Here is a 21,522-nt window from a genome sequence, read left to right on the forward strand (position 1 = left end):
GCATATTTCTCAGTGTGTTACAACAAAAAGCTGTTCAGCAAGAAAATGGAACTATATGAGTTTAGCAACAAATTCTAGAAATGAATTTATTTTTACATCCTTGAAACAGGCAAGTCAATGTAAGCCAATTAGATGATTTTGATGTAAATCTCTATATATTACTCTAAAATAATACTTTAGTTTTTAAATGGTAGTTCTTATTTTAGTACTGAATTAAAGTAATTCATCAAGATTCAAAAACAAAAAATGCAGCAAATGATATATTAAAAGAAGAAAAGCAACAAGCTAAAAGTCTACACTTTTACAGGGTTACAAAGAACAAATGTTAAAGCACAAAATCTTAGCTTAATAAAATTACAGTATAAGGTACATACAATTACACCTGTGTGATATACAGTCTACATACAGTGATATAAGTCTAGTGCATGCACTGTAAACAGGCCTCATCTTTTGGGATCTTTTGGGCATTATTTGAATAAACAAAAATTAATTTAAGGGAATTATAGCATGGAAAAGTCTTCAAGAAGTGCACAATTATATAATGTCTCTTTTACAGACACAGGGCCCTCGTTAAAATTTAAACAGCTAACAGCTAACATTCACGCACTGATTTAAAAAAAAACTCCCGTTGAATATTTCAGGACTCAATTGTTTAGAAATATTGAGGAAAAGTTGCACCAAATCACAAAATAGTATTTGTGAATCAAATAAAAAAGACAAAAATAAAACGAATATAGTTTTCAATTTTATCTTTTAGGGTGTTTTTTTTTCTTATGTTCAGGTTTTAAACGAGTAATTACCTTTGAGTGTTTACAACAATTAAAGAATAACAATGATTAATTAGGAAAGAAAGTGAAGAATACTAATCAATCCTTATGACAGTTTTTCTTCTCCCATCTCAAGCCTTTTCGTCACCCACAAAGAATGTGTTTTCTATACTGTTCAGATTCTTTGAAAAAACATTCATATTCTTGTCCATTCACACAAAACTCTCTTAGTGAGCATTGTTTTAGGAGGAGTGGGTGGTAGGCAGGGGGCACAGGATGTGGAGAGAACAGATAGGATGTCAGGTGAAGATGGAAAGCTGTGCCCTCTCTAACCAGCTGAGGACTCTGCATGATTGTTTTCTTACAAATAATACCTGTGGGTGTTGAAACTGTTCAGAGAATCTATCAAACATACTCTTTCACTTTGCTGTTGTAACTCCATAAAATTTATTCTCATTTCAAAAGACTCTCGGCAGTAATACCTGTAGGTGGTTGAGTAATTTAGAGAAAATCTGTCAAACCCACTTCCACAGACTTTAGCAATAGAATTCAGTAATTACTTTCAAAGTTGTAAAATGCAATGATTTATTTTCAGTATATTCACAAAGTTCTAAATTGAGCTTTTATGTTTTATTTGAATGACTTCTAATAAGAGTAGTTGAAGAAGTAACTCGAAGAGTAGATCTAATAATTGTGCAGCATTTCATTTAACTCACAATAGAAGAATGTCAGTGCTGCACTTAAGCAATAGATATGACATTACTGCATGTATGCTCCCATTTTCATGCAGGAAGACAGTCCACATTTAGTTGTCTCCTTACATAACTCTAAAATGATACATCTGAAACTAATCTTGATTCAATCTTCTCTGTGTAAAACTACAGAATATTTATGAACAATGTAACTCAAGAACTCCTACTCCTGCCCAGCAGATATTCTTAATATTTCTTAATTTAGAATAATAAAATGGATTTGAAAACTCAGAATTTTATTGTAAATCTGGTAATACCCAAGAGTTTTCCTAAGTGCCCCCAGATTCAGGCATACATTCAAATTCCTTTGCTTAACAAACTACCCTTGTCAACTAAGACAAATGAGTGAACGATTATACAGTCTAGCCTATGGCAAATATGATGTATTTTGACCGTACTCAATCCCTAAAGAAAGGAAGTCAGTCCAAGATGAACTGATAGAATCTAGAAGCACGCAAAGACAGTTAAAATGCACAATTTTAGTCATTTGACAAATTCTTAGAATCCAGGTTTGGGTGATCAAAATTACTTTACATGCCATTAAATCAAAGACTATAAATGCGGAGCACTCAAAAGAAGTCAAATCCATATTTCTATGCAGAGATGCACTTATTTCAAATAGGTACAGGCATCATTTTGTGTTAATTCAATTACAGGACCGGCAATGTAATGGAAAAGAGTGAATTTTCCCCTTTCCAACAGCAAAGAATACATGCCCTGTTAAGATTCACTTGGTTACGTATGTGGGGATGATTCAAAGTCTAGTCAAATAGGAGCTGAAAACGTGATGGACAAAGATATTGGATGCTGCTGTAACTTCCTTAGTCCCAAACGCTTGATTTCTAATTTGCAAAAGAATCTCATCTCATTTGTGGTCTATGCTTTGGCTTCTATATATTTTCTTAGTATATTCTATACATTTCTAGAAAACATTAACGTTCAAACAAAGAGAAGCAAAAAATGATGGAAGTTAATGATGAAAAACAATCCAGAAATGACATTCTAAGAGTCTTAATTTAATTCTTTACTCACATTTTCAGACACATTTCCTCTCACCACTATATTCTCTCTGCGGAAGGAACTGGTTAAATTATAGCAAAAAAGCACAGGACATTATTAGCAAATCACCTCAGCAGAGCAAGGGCTATCTCATTGGAAACATGAAGCATGTGTACCATTACCACCCAAGGTACTGTAATGCTTTGAATTCAAAAGAGATTTATAAATTACATATCAGTAGAAGAAAAAACAGAAGCAATATATTTATTGCTGCTTATAAAAATGAGAAGATTTATCAGTCATCCTCTTAATAAACATGCTGTATCTTTGCACTTAGACAAATCAGCCTTTTCTATACAAAGAAGGCTTTAATTATCCATTTTTCAATAATCTCAACCAAATTTTCTTTCTCACTAAATAAAGCATGGTGTGATTACTGGATTTGACAAAATCATCCTTCATGCTTTCTAGACATAACTGTTAATCCCACATCTTTCAAAAATATATTTCAGAAGAATTTAGGACTTCCAATAATTTCCCTGGGAAGAAAAACTCTCCACAGATATTCTGTATTCAAAATGCAATCCAATACATAGCAGAAATTCCTTCTATGTTGTATCAATCAAGTGCCACCTATTTTGAAAAGAGGAAAAAAAAAAAAAACCAACAACCTAGTTAAAGTATCAAAATTTTCTTACAAGATAAGTAGCTCAGAGAGCATTTTCCTCTGATATATGTTTATGAAAAATCAGAAGGAGCCATTTATTATTTATTTCATATATCAACAGATAGAACACTTGGCTCAAATCTGAAACATGACAATATTAACTCAGTGTGATAACAAAGCTTTGGTTATCAACCCTCGTAGGTGTCGAATCAAAGCAATGTAATGTAATAATTTTTTAAGTATCTGGTAACAGCTGACCTATTTAGAAAATAATTGTTTCTTAGATGTATTTTAATGTTGGTTTGAGAAAAAGAAAATGCTCACATTTTTTACAGACTACCAAATGAACAAGGCTGAAAAACAGCAAAAATTGTCTTACTTGTCCTGACCTAAACAGTTTTGTGACAAGGTAAATGAATTATTCCATACAGACAGACATACAAGCCCCAAAGTGATGGAAATAAATAGGGCTTTGAAATAACAGCGTTCATTTTTCAATACAGCTTTTGCTTTCAGAATAATTACCTATGCACAAACTCTAGATGGCAACATTGCACTTACGGTATTACTAAAACAAAATGTCATGCTAAGTCCCTACATATTCTCTTTATCAACATTTTATGTGCCACAGATCTATAGCCTCTTATTATAAGTGTAATGAAGCAGAAGTTATTGAAGCATTTTATTGATTGCTCAGATCACAAGTTTACTGTCATACTGAATTGGCACCTTACTTGCTGAAGCAAACTGCTGACACCTTTTTAAAAAAGTGACAACTACATCTATTTCATGACCAGAAATCCATTTTCATCTCTATCAAGACAAGAATGCAATTTTCACTTCATTTAACTGATGTTAGGCCTGCTCAAGGCATGACACTTAGAAAAAGACACAAGTTTAAGGTTCTTAAAATACTTCTGGTAACTAGAATGCAGTTCAGTTGCGGGAAAAATTTCAACCATCACTCAAACGACAAACAATACAACATGATAAGAATCACTTATCTGAACTAACGAGAGGGCAGTATTTTCTATCAGTTTCAAACTGCAACACCATTTCCATATTCTGTTAATAAGCTGTGTTGAAATATTACACTTCCGCCTAAAATCTTGCTTGACGCAAAGTTTACTCTAACACGATGTTATTTCCTGAGTGCTCCCTACACAGGTCAAACTGACAAAAAATTCATTTTCGTGTGACCTCTGAAGATTGAAATAAAGATACTTAACACCTCTTCCTCAGTGTGAGTCAATGTCACATAAAATTAGATGAGCAGAAGCTGCAACCAAGAGGAAACTTAAATATTTACGTCTAAAATAAGGCAGGGGGAGGTGGGCGAGTGAGGTGAACTCAGGCTGTTCACTAACAACACAAATGCAAGCTAGGGTTGAACAGGAAATCAGGAAGTTTCTTTTTCTTCTTTTCAAGGGGTACCAGTTATAACGCCATCTTTAGCAAAATATAATCTGATTTTCTGAAAATAGCATTACAAATTACCAATTGTAATATTCTGATAACTCTATCAATTAATATGGATATAAAGTATGCATGAAAAACACTGATTAAAAAATACTTGGCAAATAAAATGTATCACTTGTTAGTTTCTCCCAGCCTAAACACTTGCAAAAGGGTTCTAAATAACAGTTAGTTTATATTTTAATTCTGGGGAAAAAAAAAACAACACATAAAAGAATCATTAGAAATCTTACCACACAAAAAATTTGCTGAAATCTGGGAAAACCAATTGAAGAGTCATTTCTTTATTGTTCTCTTTAAGAAACATACGTGTAAAGTGGTGGAGAGAAACTTCTGTATTTGTTTCATGGATGGATTGGATGCAATCAGCCTTCAGTACTTGAGTTGGCTATTTCAAAAGAGTAGTGAAAGATAATAAAAGAAATGTATTTTTTCTTTTCTCTTTGTTCTAATAGGTGCATTATTTCATTACAAAAAAAAAAAAAAAATCAGCATCATTTTTCATGGATCTATGTAGCAAAATGAGGAAAAACTTATGAACTATGATGTCTCTGTATTCAGCTTAGAATAATAACAGCAAAGCTGTTGCATGTACTCTTGAAATAATACATTTAAGGTAGAATTCCCATAGCTGAAATGTAGAATTACAGATGAATAGTAGAATCAGCCAACAGTTCTGTTCTCTTTTATTGTGGGTATTTTCATATTTTATGAAATATTACTTTAATGTAAATTGCTGTGGTTCAAATGATTAAATATCATTACTATAAATTCTGCTAGATCAAGCTAACAAACATTCAACACAATTTTCTGTCACTTCTCATCCCAGCTCAGTGCCCTCATCCCCACATATAACATGCCTGCAGCAAGGTAAAAGGAAACTGAAAAGAACCTTAGGACAGGCTATGTTTGTTACTTACTGCATTGAAGTTTTGCTAAGTTCATGCAAGTATCATATGTGCAAAACCATTTAAATACACTTAAAGCAACTTGTCATGCTCAAATATTTATACCTATACATTTTTCATAATAAATCTTAACTGTGGCAGTGACTGGGATTATTCTTTCATTTACCTGGTCATATGTATTCTGTGCCATTTACTACAGGACAGACAAACAGCTTGAATAAAGTGTAATTCTAAATGAAGAAAATGTTTAAAAATCATTAATATCATTTTAAAAGGTATTTGAGTCTTCCCTTTTGGTCTCTGTTTAGCTGTGCTAGGCCGGTGAATGACAGCTTCCCTGCTTGAAGCATACAGAAAGCACAGCCTTCCTCATTCACTGTCAGTACTATGGCCTTTTCACACGTTCTCTCCACAGCAGTGTTTGTCCCCAAACACTGGAACCCAGCACAATGGCATTCCTACTTCAACACCCCCACCAAGAGCACCACTACATATGAAGAATGTTAATGAGATGGACATCCCCCATCTCTGAAAGTGTTAACTATGCCTCATGCTATCAGATATAATGTTATTTCTATTGTTAGGTGTTACATTTCATTTGAGTTCAGTTTCATTTTTCAGTAGTTTTTCTTCTGGAAACATCATTAATAGAAACTACAGCAACTGGACAAAAAGGTTTTAAAAAGTCTTGCACGCATTTACCCAATTACACATATTATTTACATAATAATCCAGATTTTAACAATTATATTTATTAAGGCATCTCAGAAATTCCAAGAGTCACCAAAGCAGCGAGTTTAAGATTGTAAGGCCTAAGGCTGCCATCTGAAATACTAATAACAAAATAATTCTAACAGTTCTGTGTTTAAATTCCTCTCCCCCCCCTCCTGTTTTTTTTTTTTTTTTTTTGTGTGTGTGTGTGTGTTTTAATAGAAAACTGCATTTCAGTCACAGAATTCATGGCAGTGAAGTGTCAAAATAAGCTTTTTCAAGATTTTAGTGAAGCTGCTATAATATTTTAGAGATATACAAATGCAATTAGGAAGAATTGAAAGGAAAAAAGATCAGTATGCTTTTGTAGTACAGTGTTTAAAGGGGTTTTTTTGTTGTTTTTTTTTCCCCCCCCCATCTCTTTCATTTCAGGCACTGCACAAGCCTTTTTCCAAACATCAAGTGCTCTCAGTTTTACCTAGTTCTCTCCACCTTACGTTATTCTCGAGGAATACCAATTGCAGAACACCGACAGCCTTCTTTGAAAAGGTACAAAGACTGCAGCAAAGAGATGGTAACTCCTCACTGCTCCCTTCCTCTGGGGCAAGAAGCAACAGCGTGCTGATAAAAAGCACTGAGCAGTGCAACTGCACAGTATGGACCAGAAGCTAAGTATTGTTTTAATTCAATACAAGCATTTTAAATTGAATTCCAGATGGATGTTAATAGAAGTAACATGTATTTACATATTATTTGTTGTTTTTTGTATTTGATTTCTACGGACAGAGTATATTAGGAAAATAATATGGGATCAAAGAATTTCCTCCTGCCACTTTCTTTTTTTTACCTCCATTCCATTTTTATTACAGTGAGTAGAGAAAATAACTAAAAATAATGAAAACTGCCAAAGTAACACCGCAATAAACAGAAATCAATGCATTTTTGTAATACTGCCAGATTTTATGCTGGTATGAATGCTGTACACAGTTACGATAGTCACGCTGTCAGGCCTTGGCACAACAGGACAAACTGACAGAGTATTTTGATTGAAGGTCCTGGTTTTTTACGACCGTGCATCCTAATCCTAATCTGCATCATCCAACAATTTACGCTTCACCAAAAAACTTGTTTTAGTTATTTATAAAAAAGCTCAGCATAGTGAGAAGACTATTATTTCAAGGTGTTTTCATAACTACAGTATAAGATAGCCTATTTTACCACTTTTATGTTCAGTACTAATAAAACTTCAGGTACAAAATGATCCAAAAAATTAAGACAATTTAAATTGATTTACATGCTATATATCATCTTTGAGGTAATACAATTTAAACTAACACAAGCTTTCAACACATTCACTGCACAAAATACTTAACATCCTTGTGATGTAAAAGCACTGAAATGAATTGGAAAAGTTTACTAAAATATTTTAATCGTAAGTTTTTTTTTTAATCAACGACTGCCATCCACATAAACGTACATTTATCCCTGTCAGCTGAAGACTCTTAAAAGCTGAAAATAACCAGCAACGTCATATTGAACTTCTGTATATATGTGAGCCTTTCAGCATAAAGAAACACTTGCCTCCAGAAGAGATTTCACATCTGTGAAAATTGTTCTGATTTCGGTCATTTATAATTTCCAACTTAACAATGCTGCACAACCACCAGAGGAATAATTCATACAAGTTAATTTTCTGAAACTTCTTTACACGTACTTTATAATGACGAGCAAAAAATTGTTGATATTGACAGACTTGCATATAAATTTTTATTTTTGCCTGCTTTACTCCGCTAATTACTTCTATACTTGCTTAATACTTGTAAGCAAGCTGCATATTTTTTCTAGAAGAGCAAAGGCTGTGGAAAGTAATATACCTCATTCCTATGGCCTTTGTGACAGGCAGCATTGTCTTTAAAGTGAAGACTGTAAATAAAATGTGTAAAGACATTTCTCAGTCTTTAATGTATTGCTAAACTGACGCAGAAACATTTTGAAACACGCTTTTCTTTTCTGCTTGTTTCTCTCTCACACACACACTCTCATTTCTGGTTTTGGTTGTTTTCTTTTTTTGTTTGTTTGATTTCTTTTTGCTGACCACTATTAGCTCTAGACAGGAATAGTCTCTTGTAGTCAATTCTCATTTCTCTTTATGGATCTGACAGCAGGAGGTGCTGTATAAACAGTGTGACTGACACTTTGCTTGCACTTCTCCTCCCCCTTCCTACACAGGCTGGTAGTATGATAGTCATTCTTAACTCTGGGGCTTGAGATCATTTTGAAATTCTAGTTTCCTAGCTGGCTGGTTAATTTCTACATAGTATATTTCCTGGAAAATCTGTACATGCTTTTTATACATAATTCATCTCCTAATCTTTAAAAATGTGAACATAAGTAAACACCCTAAACTAGACCTTTTCCTTTTTTGTTTTTATTTCCTAAAATAAAACACATGGTTTGAAGAAGAAAAAAAAAAATCTTCTTGCTACAAAGCTATGAAACAATATATTCACTCTCTGTATTCTACATTTGTCCTTTTTTTTCAAAATAAAATGCATTTCTGGTAATAAACGAAAAATAAGAAATGATCTTTAAAGGCATATGCATAGTAATTAAGTATGGGGTTTTGTAAATATTATAGTTATCGAATCTTTCATAATGCCACACTAGTTACATGTTTTATTTATTTAACAAATAAATCTTTCAGCTAAATAATCATTTAGATTAGCTTTAGGAGAAGATCTATGGGACCATTAAAAACTGCAGTGCAGAACAAGCTATGAAAAAATCACTGCTTTATAGAATTTCCACATAAGGAGCAACACTGCTAAGCACAGCATGCAGCAAGAAAACAGGATACATATGACATCTCTTACCAAAAGAGATACACAATTAAATCCTTTGCTGTTGCCTTTGTGATTACAGGATACGTATTTCATTTTCCTTAAAGGTAATGCAGTTCATGCAATACATGTCACACTTCCTTATGACACAGTACCAACTGTTGTTTTTTATAGAAGCAGTACATTGCAAAATAAAAACAAAAAAGCAGGCTTTTAAGAAGTGGGACAACTCACCGGCTTGCAACAGTTTGCAGACTTGTAATCGTTGGTGCAGGGCCAATAGAGCTTCTTGGATATAAATCTTTGGTCTTAAGAGGCTGAAACCTTCTCTCCCTGAGACCCAAACAGGTCCATGCAAAAGTGTGATGGAATTTTGCAGGCATCTATCAAGCACAGGAGCTAAGCAAAAAAAAGAAGCAGAAAAAAAATGCATTCTTTTGATCTAACCAAAATATAGTCTCTAACACAGCCTCAGCAGTAGAACTTACTCTTAATATCTATTATTTATATCTGACCTGGGTTAAGTCTTGGAAAAGCAAGTCCTGCATTTCCAGGGGCCACCATGAAGGACGTATTTATATTGAGACACCCCCCACGAAAGACTCATAGGCTTCGTGAGCACACCTGAATAGTTCTGAAGTGTGCCTAACTAGCTGCACAGAGTGTCATGGTGTGCACTGATTGCCTTATCTTCTCATTTATCACAGATGAGTTGGAACCAACCTTGCTGAAATCTACTTGCATTGTCCTGATAAAATTGCAAGATCCATGTTGTTTCTGTACACAGTTTCCCGTTGAGGAGCTTACATACACCAAACACATTTCAAATGGTAGCACACATAAAATATAATCAACAATCTACTAAGTAATTTTATTATAACTTTCTCATTGCTACTACTTGAAAAACAATTTCTAACAAATAAAAAAAAAAAAAATCAGTGTAGCTGTTTAATAATCACAGAAGGCCAAATGAAACAATGGACTGAATTGATTCATGGTGATGGTCTCAACAAGATCTTTATTTGCTATTCCTGGATTTCAAATCAGTGTAAAGGTTGAAAACATTCTCTCTTAGGGACATAACATCTCTATGTATCACAAATAAGGAAAGATTATTTTGACTTCAGGCATTACTGAGATTCATGTACTTTATAGGTACTTTGTATTTTACTCTATTTTGTAATGTACACGTGGCTCTTTCTTCTGTAACAAAATAAAACAGCATTAACTAGCATTTCAGGAAATTGCTTTATATTGTAAAAAAGAGGAGAGGAGAGGGAGAGGAAGACGAATTACACTTCATTTATTTTATTGAGACAAAGTTTCAATTCAGACATGACAAATATTTAGCCTCATTATCTGCTTAGTCAGCTGCAAAAGCAGAGAATGATCTAAGACCATAATTTAGAAACTTCCATATCTGAGTTCTTGGACAAAGAAGGAATGAAACTTTCAGTTAAATCCATCTTCAAAAATAACTGGAAAATATACTACTGTAATTTGCTTAAGTGAATCTATTTTATGAAAGAATTCAGTACATGGCTAATCAAACCATGTTTGTTTTTCTGAAAGGCACAACTTTTCTTAAAAATTATGTTAAAAGCCAAGTCTTCTGACTTCCAGAACTTTGTGATATCTTATTTAGTCAGCCTTTTAATTCATGCTCACATAAGTAGTCCTGAGAGCTGCCTTATACTAAGTTAACTTCTCCAGCAGAAATCAGTGAACTAATATTTTTCCAGACTATTTCAACAATGCACTTATTCTCTAACACTGGAGTCGGACACAAAATTAAGAAGATAAAGATGAAGTCATGAATGAGGTCTGGAAAATGGGCATGAGTGAATTTATTTGAGAACTAAGGAAGCAGCATCAGAACTAAATGTATATTTCATGTCACATGAAGTGGGGCTTGACTGGTACTTTGTTCAAAGCAATTATAAAAGACAGAAACCTGATTCCAGTGAAGTTTCTGGAAGTTCCACCAAAAAACATCAGCGAACAAGGTTTCTATTCACTGCTTTGACTTTCATTACCATAAGTTTACAAACAGAAAATCAGATAGACACAAGTAATGCTGTTTTTCTGAGTCTGCAAGCAGGCTGAAACACAGCTGTGTGAAAGTGTGTGCATAGGAATTGCCTGTTACATCTGAAGACTAATTATAACACTATCACTTTATCACAAATAATTTCAAGGTAAATATAATGAGCTTGTGCTTATTCACCTCTGAAGGCAGTGCATGCTTCCAAAACAGAGAAGAGATGGTTCCAGAACTTGCAAGAATGACTCAGAAGTGAAAAGATCCATAGTGTAACCTCTTCCAGAAATTTCTAACACCCAAACTGACTTTTAGTCAATCACAATGATTAGCAAATCCAATTAATTTTGCATAAGCAATAGTTGTTCCCCAAAAATCAGCTCTTTTTATCCATAACGCTATTTGCTTCATTCCATGCTTTTATGTTTCCAGATTTGTAACCTCAAACTTGCATTTATTTATTTATTTTAACTTTTTCACATTCTTTTCACCTCCTTTTAAAAATTCAAGATATAAACAATATTTAATTTATTAAGCATTCACTGAAGTAGAAAAGTGTGTAGAAAGGGAAGAATGAGGTTGAATAGCAAAGAAGCCATTTCAAAAGATTATACTTTTACTAAAATAGTCCTTACATTTATTGCTCTGGGTATTTGATTTGTAATTTCAGAAGATACACTCCAGATTTAAAAAAAAAAAAACAAACAAAAAACAAAAAACAAAAAAACACTGTTGCTAGCTTAGGAGCAGTTAAATTGATCACATTTGGAACTAACGTAGATATGCAAGAGTAATAATTTTAAATGAAGAGCTAGTTGTGACTGATGACCAGACATTAAGATATCAGCCAACAGTTATACAGTGTGTTGAAGTACCATTTTTAGCCTTTTGTCCTTTTGGTTACTTACTCAAAGAAGGCACACATCTGAAACAATCTCCTTTTGGCTCAAAAATAATGATAATATTCACAGCGAGTTAGTAAAATACTTCCCAATTCCACAAGACTGCTCTGATGATAAGACTTTATACAAACAAAACACAGAGTAAGGCAAAAAAATCTAGAAGCAAAAGTTCCCAAAGATTTGCAAATCTACTCTTAAGTGTTGCATAGCCCATTCAACATTATAGTTGATAGAGATCACAAACATTGCAAACACTGACTGCGAAGAAGGACAATGAAGTTCAGCAACAGTGTGTTACCCACAGCAAAAGACAAAGGTTGACCCTTTGAAAGGAAGCGTATGAGGTATCTCAGTAAGGTTTAAGAACAACTCACCATGATGTGTGTGCCTCAGGAGCTAGAGATAATACTAGGAGATTCTTAGGGAAATTATGACAGAGCATTAAGACAAAGTCCTTAATCAGAAAATGAAATAGACTGTTGTATAATCAATGAATATATAGATGGTACAGGAGTTTGTCTGATGCAATTATGATACTAGAGCAAAGAAAAGAGAACACTCACCCTATCCTGGGCTTGCATAATAAACTCCAGTGGAGTAGCTCTCCAGAAGAGATCCTTCCCCACTGGCAGTCAGTTCTTAAATGGGTCTAGCAGAGCAGAATTGCCTTCACCTGTGCTCTCGTGGCTGACTCAGTGCCCACCTCAGGTGATCAATCAGAGGTTCGGGCCGTGATTTGGCAGCCCCATACAACTGTAAAGGAAGGAAACCCTCCTTGTTGATGAATCTGAGTTAATAGCACATGAAGAAGATTGAATTTTCTAGAAGAAAATATTTCATTACAGTGCAATTTTACACTCTTCTGAAAAAAAAAAAAAAAAAAAAAAAAAAAAAAAAAGAGAAAGAGAAATTTTCCCAAAAAACAAAATCCAGAGATTTCAAATTCCACAAAAAGCAAGCAGAGTGGGAGCAGCTAGTTAAGTGAAAGAACAGGAAAATCATCCTTGGGTACTTTGGAATCTTCACAAGAGGATTTCAAAAAATAAAAACAAATATCCCAACATTCAGTTCACTAACTTTCTTCTTAAGCTCATGATGTTACACTGAGCCATTTTTTACACCAATTTATCGTAGCAAATACCATAGGACAATAAAGGGATCTTTTTGAGTGTCTGGTGTTTTTTTTCAAAAGTGACAGCATCAAAAACTAGTAATACCTTTTCCATTACTGGAAAAGCTTTTCAGTGTGATCAAAATATGAGATTTTTTTTTTTTTAATCAAACTCATTTGACATAAGGCCTTTTCTGAAGGTACTTCTAATCTGTTCTCTACACTGTCACACTAGACGGAGGCCACAAGATTGTGCAACCATACACTTCTTCACTGTTTCCATCACATAACAATCTGTCCATGGCAACTGGCACGGACCAACTGAACATGTGGTTTAAGCACGGAAACTGAATGATGGAGAAAATGAGGTTTCCTGTGCTTTTTAAATTACGGCAGTGTATTTCTACTCAAACAAAAACTAATCTAACAGCTGCTGTACACTTTTGTTTACATGCTGTATGTCAAATTGCATTGTCCCTAAGGTACTTATGAGAGATGCTCTAGCAGTCATTCTCTTAAATACTGATGCCTATCCGAATTTGGATTTTTCCACCGTTGAACAGAATGACAAGCACACGATTGCTGTACTTACAGCAATCTTTCACAGCTGCTTTGCTTTTTCAGTGATCCTATTAAATTGACGGCATATGCCTGTGGGGTCTACAACGTTACAATTGTGCTGAACAAGATGTGGATTGTACAATACAAATTTGTGCAACAGAACTTGGCTTTATTTTGCAAACCATTTCCCAAGTTCTCCCTCTATTTTTAACTGGAGCAAAATTTAGTTTGCAAACTTACCTCTATCTGTGACCTTTACAGACCACCTGGTTATATTAATTGTTTAGAAGTGCAAACTCTGACTCTCAGCGGTTAGTAGGCATGAAAACCCATGAAGTCTCTTCAGTTCCTAAAATGAGCATGAGTCATGTCTTTTCTTGAACTGAACGAAGTAGCTGTGCATTAAATATGCTGGCACATCTTCTGCTTGAGCAAGTGGACCGAAATGGTGTGAATTGTTAATGCCTTGCTGCTTTGGTTCAAGGCTTGTGATTGATCATTTGTAACTATATCTACTCCTTGTTCCATGAAATCAAGTATGGAGTAATGGGTTCATCAGATTTTTGGGTTAAATTGAGAGTGAAGAGGTACTGTGTGTGGAAATAAGAGTTGCCATGTTCAGGGCTGGCCTTGTAACAGCATGGAATCTAAAGGCGATATTCAAAACCACTTCACTCATCATACGCTTACTGATTCTGAATAGGGTCCATTTGCAGGGGACATTTGGTAGTTTTCCAATACACTTTATGCCTCTCTCCTCTCTTCAGTTCTACCACCCTGCACATCTTTTTTTTTTCCCTCTCTCTTTTTTAACTACAATAGTTTATAACAAGTCAGCATAGAAAATTAATAGATTCAAATAACTTACAATGCAAAAGTAAAAATAGCCTAGGAATGAAGCGACTGTCCTCTTAGTTAATGATACTACCCAAATGTTAAGTTATTTGCTTGACTCAGATTAATAAGAACTCAGCAAAATTTTACTTAAAATACAGAGTAATAATCTCATAATTCTAAAAATAAAGAATAGGTAATCAGATTTCCAGGCAGAAGAAGAGAGTTATAATAGTCTCAATGTTAGTTCTCCATCCACTCACCTGCAAGAATGACACGTTTCCAGACACTTCACGTGGCTTGTGACTTTACAAACAGCTGCGTATGGGACCACTGCAAACCCAAGCCAACAACAACCAGAAGTGACAACTTGTAATGGCCTGCAGGAGAAAAAATCACATTACAGTATCTCCAACAGAACAAGAAAGGTAATGTACATCAGAATCAAACTTGAAATGCTTACAGTGTTCTGTTTCTGCAACAGAAGCCTCAGTATATACACTGTACTATATTATGTCCTCTGTTTATATTTCATTCAATCAGAATAAATTATACCAACTTTTTTCCATTGATTGAATTAATGATTCTAGTCACGTACAGCTTGCAACTAGGTTTTTCCATCTGCTCTTGTGCTGAAGTTCAGAGACAAAACTAAAAACTGAACTAATTTAAGAGAAATGCAGAAAAATAATTGCTAAAGAAGTGTACTGCTTTTATAAATCTCTGCATATGTTTGATGATTATAGCCACTAAAACAGAGATACATTAGTTCAGTGCAATTTCATCCAAGTCATATGTGATTTTTGATTTCTTTTTGCTTAATATCTATTCAGACGAACGTAAGTCTACAACAATCTAGCTGATGCACAAATTTTTGGATTAAGATCTTTTGAGAGGCCTCAGTTCAACACAACATTCTGGAGGAACTCAGGAAACAATCCTGAATGGATTGAATGGCTGGAAGAAGACATACTGCCAGAATTTATGGCGAAGGTAGCCAGAGATCCTGGTGAAAATGAGAGAGAAACTTGTAGCTGTGGCCTAGCAAATCTTTCTTTTATTCAAGCAAAATCTTACTCCTAGTGGACTACAGTTACAACAAAAAAAGCTTTTTAAGAAGGTATATATTCAGTTTTCATATCATGCCATGCAATTCCAGATACTGTTCAGAGTTATTAACTAAGAGTAAAAAGTGCTTCGTTCAGCCAGATAAGCATGCTGCAAGATAGTATGCCAGAAAGAGGGAAAAAAAACTGATCTCAAATCATTTTTATGCATTCTAAATTACTTAGTCAGGTAAAGATGCCTTATGATGGAACTTAATACTGTGTCAGTGCTCTTCTAACTACAGCCCACCATGTCAGCAGCTACACATTTGACAGACCTGTTCAACAACCTTTTTATTTTGCCTCCTTGTAGTGAGCCTTCTACACAGAATAGAATAAGGTGTTTACAAAGGGCTATATTCTGCATGTCAAATAAATTCTATAGATTCACCTGTGCCTTCTAATGGAGTTTCAGAACTTTACAAAGGTAAGTGGAACTTTGAACTGAGCACTGAGTCCTATTTAAATATTAAATTTTAATGTAAAATATATACCTCTTCTGTTAGTATTAAATAACACAGATGATTATATGCAATAATATATTGCACGTTTACTGATAGACATGATCTACTATAATACATATACAATGTAGGGCTTATATAACATTACATTACATCATATATAGTGCTTTAAATTGGTTTGACTAGACTAGCTAATAAGAAATCAATTAAAATATATTCTTCTAGTAATTGGAAATAGAAGCATGAGGAGAAAAATAATATTTTTGTATCCCTGTGAGAACATGAAAGATACAAGCTCCACAGAGATGTGCTTCTAAATTCATAATTATGATCTTAGCCAGATAAAGAAGAAAAACATTACTCAAGCTATGGGATCCATCCCAGTTTACTTCTGGATCTATCCAACAAGACACATCTACTGAATTCCACATCTTAGGATAAAAATGTCAGACAGAAATTGAAATTAAATGTAGGACGAAGTGCAGAAAACAAACTGACTCTTGCTGCAGCTTACTACTGCATTTTTTAGTTCACATTAAGGGCACCGACCTACAGAAAGGACATAAGAAATAATGCCGGATTCGCTTTTCTAAGTTCTAGCTGTGGTAAAGCAAAAACCTGTCCTAAAAATTCTACTTACCACTTATAATATTGCCAGTCATTTCTCCACATATATCGTAGTACTATCTTACTGAAATGAAATTCATCCTCAGTTTTCAATCACTTAAAAAATTAGGAAAAAAAAAAATTGTGTTACTGCAAATAATTCAGATTGAGTTAATTAAAAAATTATTAAGAAAGATGATTAATTCCTCATAACAGTAGGAAGATGTTCTAAATACGTTCTAAACTGCTACAGCTTAAATATTAATCACTTGGACAACAAATGTCTTTGGAGGACAGTTTACAATCCACATAAAATTCAATGTGCAGATGTTGATTCCTTCAATTTCCAGTAATGATTATGTATACAAAAATATGAACGTGTATATGTGAATTTCTGAGCAACACATTAAATCAAATATTCCCAGTTCTCCTTGGGAAAAAAAGTAACAGTTACTTTTATAATAGCTCCAGAAGTTAAAACAAAATGTTAAGTGTTTTTTACAAAGTGAAATAGTAGGAAATGAGCAGGAAAAACTAAACTCATCTCTGATACTTGACAGATACATGTTACAAGACATAGACAGAAATTATTGTTATTAATTTCTAATTAGCTTGGCTATGCAAAAAGATGAAAACCCTGTGTAGTTATTTAAAACGTGCTTTCACAGAACGTTTACAATCACTGTAGAAACACAATACAATGTATTAAAAGTTACTTCAGAAAGGTGACAAGAGAAAAAGACTTCCTAGCAGTGCAAAGTGTGGTCTGCTACTGCACATGAAAAACACTAGGTGCTGCAGGAAAAAAAGCAGGCTGCATGTCCTTACTACACCTTTATGTTAGCTTTTTGAACAGAGCATGCACAGTTTCAATAAAACGATATGCTAATCTCTAGAAATGTAACAATTGCTTAATTTGAACATCCATGTTCTGTTTTTTCCTACTGATGTGTCAGAGCTATAGCTTTAGAGAGAGGTCTCACACTATTCAGATTTTATGTGGAACCAGATTTTCAGATTGAATAGCATGAAGTTGCAAGGCTCAGCCAACTTAGACGTGTACTTCAGCCTTGTAAGTACTTTTTCTTCATGTTCTTCAAAAAATTTGTATTGAATACTTAGATTGTCTTTGTTTAGACTGTACAGAAATCAGAATACTGGAGAATACGCACAATAGCAGCTTTTATATCGTGGGTTACTAATGCAAATGTTATGAAAGAGGTGAATCAACACTATTGGCACCACGACTAAAGCAGAAACTGTCACCGAAAGAGTGCTAGTGAAAAAATTTCAAGAATGAAGTCTAAGATAGATAGCATACATGTTACATTTTGATGACAGAAGTGACAATACTTTGACCAAGAGAAATTCATTGTTAATGAAAATCCTAATGACATTATTCATCTATCATTCCTATTTCGGGTGAGACAGTTGAATATCCTAAACTGTCTGTTTCAAGATGCTTATAAACACACAAGCAAATAATACATAAAATTGTATCGGTCTAGTAAATGCTAAGAGAAATTTGTTCAGTTATAAAATCCCACATTCAACTGCAGTAACAAATGTTCAAATGTAGAAAATATATTTATTACCTCAACAAAATCTACACAGGTGTAACTGCACATCAAACTTAGGAGTGATACCAGCTCTTCAAACAAAACTTATGGTTTAAAATAAGACGAAGGAAATATGCCATGAAAAAGCTTTGTGTTTCTCAGCCATTTTTTCTTTCAGTGTTTCAATTTCAAATTTAATTTCAGTATTGTTAATGCTATTTTAACATGCACAAACACGGAACTTTTCTGAAGGTGTTGCATATCACTACGGTTTGCTAAAATTCAGCACGTTTTCTCCCTGTTGCTCGTTTTCCTACAAATCTGTCTTTTTTTGGCCCAAATGCCATATTTCTGATGCAGTTCTAATATAACTCAGAACTCACGCTTTGGCAAAGGAGGAGATAGGAAAACGTATGGCACAATTTCTTTCAGTGGACTCAAGGTCCTCCAGTAGTTGTAGTTTCCGACTCCTTGCAACTAACGGCTCTTAGCTTTCCAGGCAGATGCGTAGCTGAAAATGCTCATCTCAAATAGATTTGGTAAAACCAGGTTCCAGTCCAATCAGAACAAAACATTAGCTGAACCTGTACTCAAGTCTCCCATTTCAAATCCTAGTCTGTCTTTAAAAAATAAAACTAAAAAAAAAACATTTGAGAAGGTGAAAAGACTCACTAAGACTACTTCAGAAATTTTCTCAACTTAGACAGAACAGAAAAATTGTTTCATACCATTTCAAACATGCAATGGATACAAAAAAAACCTCTCTCTCCTTTCAAATTTTATAAACACAGTTATTAGTATTTCCAGAATTAACTGCATAATGATGTGCATCTTTAGCATGAAATACATTCATCTTTCACTGAAGAATCAGATGCTTGTATAAAATGCAGATGTGAATTGCATGTAAACATATAGCTTTGACTTTAGTTCTTTCCCAGCACTGAGAAGTACAGACTAGAATTTTCCAAAGAATTTTTGCCTTTCAGAGAAGATGCAAAGGCATTTTGGGGCTGTGCAGAAATCAAGGTTCTAGAAACTGTACCCAATTAAAACTGACAATTTTAACTAGTTTATCTTTTACCTACATCAGCTCCCCTATGTGGTTCACTGAACGATGGAACAAAACCCTCATGCTCTCCACGGAGCTGCAGAAGGTCTACAATGACTGGATAAAAATGGTGGAGGCCAAGACAGCTTCTTTTAAAACTTCTGGAGTACACTGACTTGAAATGTGCTCAAAACTATGGCCTCAGTTGCTTTTGGATACCCATTACATGAAGCATAAGGCCTCGTAGATCACAGTTCAATAATTAATGGTCTAGATCAAAAACATCCCCATGGAAAAAAGACAAAGATTGATTAACTCTTTATCAAGCTACTGATTTGTTGTGATGTTTAAAAACCACTGGTGAATCTTTTTGCTCCAATGTACAGGAGTGTGTACAAGTTTGATCTGTGTATTTTAATCATACTTATCACAATGAATGTAGAAGTGTTATTATTCAACCTTCTAGGCTTACCTGAAAAGAGTGTATTACCCAAAACCCTATTGAATTACCAAAGAATGTTATAGATGAAAAAAAAATTGCATAGAGTGTAACTTTAAGATACTTTGTTATATGGTTACAGCGCGATATATTTCAAGACAGATATTCTAGCTACAGAATATTTATAATTAAATGCCTAGCCTAATCAAACTTGACTGTATTTTCAAATATATAACCCATGCCTCAGATAAACTTAGAAATAATATTCCTTGGTAATAAATGCTCAGATACACGTATTGTTAGAACACACAAAAATAGGCATAATCATAAGCAAGGCTGATTACTGGGTAAAGAAGTGTAGGTTAGAGAGCAGGGGGGCTATCAGGGAAGAAAGTTCACTGAGGAAACTTTACCTTACCTTCCTTATGTAATATGAGCATAAAGATAACCCCAGTTATGTTGAATTCCAAGGCTTTGTAATTCAAGAGTTGTTTTTTGTTTTGTTTTAAAGAATAAACTATAGTTACAAGAAAACAATAAACCGGTGGTACCAATGAAGGTGATTTGGAGATGCATTCAGACATGCTAATAAACAAAGGTTACCTTTTCAATTTGATTTCGTGATGCAATAGTCTCAGAATTATCCTGCCCTATCCAGTCCTTAAGTACTATAAAACTGTCAGAATTCTTGTCAACCATTTTCTACGTGCAGCTGGAAATGACACCTTCATTTTCTTTTTGTTGAAACCATTGTGAAGAACCAGGCCACTATCCGAGTTACTTTCCTCATTAATGACAGATGGTCTGAAAGAAAAAGAAAAGATAAGTAAAGTCAATATTTGGCTTCAAAATTAAAAATGGACATATCATGCTCCCCTTTCCATATTATCTTAAAAATACACACTGGCCTGTCTTCCCTTAGATGCTGGTATTTTCTGAAATGCTACCACCAGCTTCTTACTAACCGTGACATAAGCTGTAGCAAGCTGTCTGCAGTGATAGCCTGCATAAATCATCATTCCTGAAGGGAACAGATGTTCAGGGTATGAAAGAGTAATACCACAATTTAGTCATAATTAAAATTCACCTTAGCATGCCTCTTTCAGTGAGCAGAGAGGAACATTTCACTTCTCACCTACAAAAATGAAATGCCTCTCATTTCCTCCGCTTCGGAAAAATTAAGCCTGACCCTCTCATACATCACTTGAATTTCATATCTGACACTGCATCATACAGATGACACCTTTATCTCACATCAACTGTTTGTTTCTCTTTTTTCTAAACACTAGAAATTGACCTCTAAGAGGTCTAGTGCTGTGCACAAATTGCACTTACAATTAAATCTTTAAAGAATATCATTACACATTGCACCAAAATATGAAGTATCTAGCAATACTGCAGCAATAAACATTTTACTGATAATAATGCATTCAAAACTTAAGAACTAGTGGCTTTTAAAGATTATTTAATAATCTAAGTTCACTAAAATTAATGGCAATGAGATGATTAACTCAGTTAAAAATTTGAACCTTAGTTTTGTGATTGCAATTGACATGAATGGAATGTATCTGTGTTCAAAAATGTAAGTCTCATACTGCTGTTATTACAGTTGGAATATGTAGGTGCATGACAGTTCTTTTGAAAAATTGTTTCTGTTCACAAGTTTTTATATCATGAGGCTACTTTCTTTGTATCATGTGGCTACTTTCTTTGTATCATGAGGCTATCATTTAC

General features: G+C 34.2%; 1 long non-coding RNA gene across 3 annotated transcripts in view; it reads right to left on the reverse strand.

Annotated features, from left to right (window-relative positions):
• Nucleotides 1-429: 429 nt before the first annotated feature.
• The window catches only part of LOC128085319 (uncharacterized), a 47,712-nt gene continuing 26,619 nt past the window's right edge, over nucleotides 430-21,522 (reverse strand). The window contains exons 2-5 of one of the 3 annotated variants that reach the window (XR_008208891.1): nucleotides 20,392-20,592; nucleotides 14,833-14,949; nucleotides 9,355-9,519; nucleotides 430-3,151 (exon numbers count right to left, since the gene is read on the reverse strand). This is a non-coding gene — a long non-coding RNA (uncharacterized LOC128085319). Of the gene's footprint in view, nucleotides 3,152-7,373; nucleotides 7,882-9,354; nucleotides 9,520-14,832; nucleotides 14,950-16,776; nucleotides 16,871-20,391; nucleotides 20,593-21,522 lie in introns of those variants that run through there. The other 2 variants (XR_008208890.1, XR_008208892.1) reach the window with 2 other exon arrangements.

This window comes from Tympanuchus pallidicinctus, unplaced genomic scaffold (assembly GCF_026119805.1).
Source record: "Tympanuchus pallidicinctus isolate F22 unplaced genomic scaffold, pur_lepc_1.0 scaffold3, whole genome shotgun sequence".
NCBI lineage: Eukaryota > Metazoa > Chordata > Aves > Galliformes > Phasianidae > Tympanuchus > Tympanuchus pallidicinctus.